We start from the raw sequence: 5461 nt of genomic DNA, 5'->3' as shown, positions 1-5461 counted from the left end.
GCAATGGAATAGGTTTGCCAATTTTCTTTGTTGGTAATTTGTGCATTAAATTTGATTTGAGCTCTAGATTATTACACCTTAGAAAACTGCTATGTGTGCCTAAAATAACAAAGAATTTGATGAGTGTATATCAATGTTGCTGTGACAATCAAATTTTCTTTGAATTTCATGATGATAGGTGCTGCATAAAAACCAAAGACACTCAAGAGATTGTTCTTCAAGGCATTGTTCACAAAGGCCTTTATAAGTTCACAACTGGTCAAAGTAAACCAGAAGCATACACTTCTGCATTAGGAAATAAGGGTGATGTCCTAATTTGGCATGCTAGATTAGGCCACCCAAATCATAGCATTGTATCACAAGTATTAAAGACTTGTCAAATTTCCTCTTCTGTAACCAAACTTAAATGCTCAGCTTGTTGTATTGAAAAATCCCACCACTTACCTTTCTCTTCCTCTCAAATTGTGTATAACCATCCATTGGATCTTGTACATTCTGATATTTAGGGGTAAGCACCCATTTCAGACACTAATGGACATTGGTACTTTATAAACTTTATCGATGCATTCTCAAAGTATACATGGCTTTATCTCATTAAATCTAGAGCTCAATTAAAATCAGTATTTAATCACTTTCAACAATTGGTTGAATTGCAATTAAATACAAAGTTGAAAATGTTGCAAAGTGACAATGCTACTGAGTATAAAAACTTATCTAAGCTGTTGCAGGCAAAAGGAGTTGTATGCAGATTTTCATGTCCTCATGTCCATCAGCAGAATGGAACTGCTAAAAGGAAGCATCGCCATGTGGTTGAAATGGGCCTTACTTTACTTGCAGGGGCATCCATACCTACTAGATTTTGGGGAGAAGCCTTTACTACTGCTGCCAAGCTCATAAATATGCTTCCAACACCAGTGTTAGAGGGCACGTCTACTACTTAAAAACTGTTTGGCAAAACGCCTTTTTATGACTAGCTTCGAGTCATGTTTACGCTTCCCTCATCAAAGATCTTACAATAAGCACAAGTTGGATTTCAGGTCCTCACCTTGCACATTCATTGGGTATCGCACATCTCACAAGGGATATAAATGTCTCACTCATGATGGAAAAGTTATTATTACCCCTCATGTTGTATTCTTTGAAGACAAGTTTCCTTTTCAGCAAGCTACACAGCAGGTTCCTAATAACTCTGTATCAGCTTCTGAAGATGCCTTACCTCCCTCTATTCCAACCATTCCACTCATCCCTAGACCTTTGTCAAATATAGTTGAACCAAGGTAGTTTCGGTCTCAGCAAGTCAGCTTCAGCCATCCAGTCTCAAGTTAGCAGGTCTCTCCCTCTCAAGATAGCTTGAACCAAAACTCAGCTAATTCCTCACCTTCAACTCTTCCTCAACCATCAACCTCGCCCCTCATACCTCATTTACCAATAGCAGCTTCCCCTATTCTCACTCCTATCCCTATCAATGACATTGAGATACCAATTTCAGAGGATTCTGAACCTGTATATGCTGCTGTTAATTCTCACTCAATGATCACTAGAAGTAAGGCTGAAGGCAGAAGTCTTCTCTGCCAGTGTGGAGTCAAGAACTATGAAGCAAGCTCAGAATTCTCCAGAATGGAGAGCTTCTATGGATCTAGAATATGATGCACTAATCAGGAACAATACGTGGGAGTTAGTAAGCCTTCCACCCAATAGAGAAGCCATAGGCAGCAGATGGGTATTTAGGCTGAAATACAATGCAGATGGCTCTTTACAAAAGTACAAGGCGAGGCTGGTAGCTCAGGGGTATGCTCTGAAACATGGATCTGACTTCACAGAGACCTATAGCTTAGTGGTAAAGTCTAGCTACTTCCATTAGATTCTTGCTATCCATCGCTGTATCCAAATTCTGGGTAATTAGACAGTTAGACGTTAATAATGCCTTCTTGCATGGTGATTTAATGGAGGAAGTTTATATGAGGCAACCTCCAGGGTATGAACAAGGAGATCCCTCCTTAGTATGCAAGCTTACAAAGGCTCTCTATGGCTGAAGCAAGGCCCAAGAGAGTGGTATCATAAGCTGGCAAGTGAATTAAGGGAGATTGATTTTGCAGTTACCAAGTCTGATGTCTCAGTCTTTGTCAAAACTGTTGATAGACTCCAAATTATGTGCTTTTGTATGTAGATGATATCATTTTGATTGGTGAATCTTCTGCGCTTGTAACAGATGTGATAGCTAAGCTGAACAAAAAATTTGCTCTCAAAGATATAAGAGACCTACACTACTTCCTTGGAATTCAAATAACCAGAACTTGTGATGGTGGTCTAGTGCTCACTTAGTAGAAATATGTTGGGGAAGTATTAAAGAAAGATGGTATGGTTGGTTGTGCCTCCTGCCACACACCTCAGCCATCCACTGTGAAGATCTTAGCTCTTAGTGGGTCTAGCTTCTATGATCCAAAGCTATACAGATCGATCATTGGCAGTCTGTAGTATCTCACAATAACAAGGCTTGAAATCTGCTACAGTGTTAACAAGCTGTCTCAATTTGTTCAAGCTCCTTTGGATTGTCATTGAAGAATGGTTAAACGGGTACTAAGATACTTGAGTGGCACAGCTAGCTATGGTTTACATATAAAACATGATTCCTCTATGGGCATAACTGCTTATAGTGACTCAGACTGGGTTAGGTATCCAGATGATAGGAAGTCCACCAGTGATCATTGTGTCTTTCTTGGCTCAAATTTGATTTCTTAGGCGTCAAAGAAGCAGTCGATAGTAGCAAGATTAAGTACTGAGACTGAATATCGAAGTATGGTAGATGCAGTAGTAGAGTTAATTTGTATAAAAACCATGATGAGTGAATTGCTGTATCCATCACCCGAAGTACCAATGTTGTATTGTGATAATCTCAGCGTCGTTTTGCTTGCTGCCAATCCTATCCTCCACTCCAAGTCCAAGCACTTCGAGATTGATCTGCACTTTGTTAGGGATCATGTCAACAATAAAGAGATTCGGGTCAGCCATATTCTAGGGTCAGTGCAGCTAGCTGACATTCTTAGAAAGGCAATACCCTCAAAGAGCTTTCTCCATTTCCGTGCCAAGCTCAGTGTTCATGGTCAGCAACTTATTGCTGAAAGTCAGAATTGTTCATACTTAACAGAGTAGAATGAAGTTTGCTGGAGATGATGATAAGTGTATAGCTGTCAATAAAACAGAACAAAGACAAGTAGAGATGATGATGGATGTTATGATGAGAGAGTGTCAGTTAAGACAGGTAATTCTGTTATGAGTTAACACAAGTCACATCTTTAGCACAAATCACACCTTTTCATATCCTTAAGATCTCCATAAACTTCCATCACTCTTTATAAGTAGATGCATGCTATTGTACTAAATTGATTTTTATTTATTTTGCTAAGTAATCAATAAAATTCATTTTTCTTTATTCTTTTCATCAATCTTCAGTCTCCTTTCTTCTTCAATCCTCACCCTCTAAGATATGGTACCTTCAGACTAATTGAGAGTTAATTTTTTGTAATCATGTAATATGATTATAATTTTGAAGCCACAATTTAAGAAAGGTTCCATTCCTCAATTAACTACATAAATTTTTATTAGCATTGAATATATATTTTTAATATATATATAACTAAATAATTTATTAGTTAACTATGCTACTAATTATTAAATACTCACTCTCTCATTTTTATCTGTCATTTAAGTAATTTTTCATAATATCATAACTTTCATTTTTCTAAACAAAATTTATTAAGACCTATTAATTATATATATTTATAAAATCGTTGAAATTATTTTATTATTATTTTCTCTTGACTAGTAAAAATTATTTAGTAATATTATCCTAATTGCTATTTCCAAATTTTCTAATAATTGTGCATTTGACGAAAATACTATGTAAAAAAAAGGGAGAATATTAAATTATTAAGTAATATATTTGTATATAAATATATGTATAGTTTAATTTATTTTTAATATATATTTATATTTTAATATATATTTTATACTAATGGCTAATTTAGTGATTAATTTTGATGTATACGTATTATAGTCGTACTTTTATACACGATAATAATTATTTTCTGTTGTCAAACTTTTATTTATAAACAACGGGTCTCCAAACAACGATAATTACCTTTCATATTTATTGAGTTGGCCATAAAGTTATATGCATGAGTAGTCATAGCTATGAAAACGACTAAAAGAATTTCAAAGAAGAATATCAAATTTTTAGCTTTTGAAACATGTCGAATCTCCCCTTCTGATGTAGCTAGAGCCCACTCCCTCACTCAGAAGTCACAACAACTGTATCTCTCTTTAGGTCACCCCTTCCTAGTTAACAATCATGTCTAGGTTCATTCATGCCTAGAATAATTTATTAGAAAGAAGTCAATTACATAGATTTCTCCATGCCCACAAAAGAAACATAACATTCACATACACCTTTAATTTATTTTTGTCCCGCAACATAAATCTCTCCACTATATAAATATAGTTGTTGTTGTGCATGTTTCTAGCCAGGACATGTGCAATGGGGGTGAATTTAATTTGTTGGTTGTCTCCTGGAGTTCCTCTGAACGCTTCATGCGACTGATGGTCGTCGTCGACCTAATCCTTACCTCCAATGAAGTGTTTGGGGGAACTCTTGGGTACAACTTACATCACTACATTCATGGTTTTGAAATTCATCTTCTCAACTCATCATTGCAATTTGTGATTTGATAATAACTTAATAGGTAAGTGTTAATGGAGCAGATTCGATCCGAAATGTTCTATAGATGTATGTGTTATCGAGAAGTGATCGTCATGCAAAGTTGTGAGGATGCTGATGATTTGGAGCTTTCAGATGTACTCTTCTATTAAATCATCAACTTTTCTGCGTTTGTTTCTCGCCACAGGATAAGACAAGATATTGAGAACAAGACATAAAAGATAGAAACACAAAATTTTGTATTCTTGTATTCTGTTTGAATTAAAATAAATTATAAAAATCCAATTTATTTTTAATTTTTTCATTCAAAAAATTTGAAACGAAAAATATAATAATAAAAAATATAATTATAAAAAATTAACAAGAATAATAAAAAAAAGTTGTATTTTTTATTAGCGTTTCTGTATTTTTTTGTTAAGATGGTACAAAATACACTAATTCAATGTCTCTTGATATGTTATCTCTTCTATCAAATACGATTTTATATCTTTGTATCTCAATCTCAATGTCCTGCCATCTTATGATTTTTGGCTTCTCGATCAATATATATAAACCCTAAAAAATCATTTTCGTGTATTTTAAATTTCATTTCCGATAGATAATGACTAATGATATGTGAAATAGTTAGACCTATAAATTTTTGTAGAGAGAAAGGAGTGCGTTATATTTGTAACAATCACTTTTCTCATTTTGTTCAATAAGAATGTGTTATATATATATATATATATATATTTGTATTAATTACTT

The sequence above is a fragment of the Arachis duranensis genome, chromosome 5, assembly GCF_000817695.3.
Source record: "Arachis duranensis cultivar V14167 chromosome 5, aradu.V14167.gnm2.J7QH, whole genome shotgun sequence".
In the NCBI taxonomy this organism is placed as follows: Eukaryota; Viridiplantae; Streptophyta; class Magnoliopsida; order Fabales; family Fabaceae; genus Arachis; species Arachis duranensis.
Note: the sequence above shows the minus strand (reverse complement) of the source record.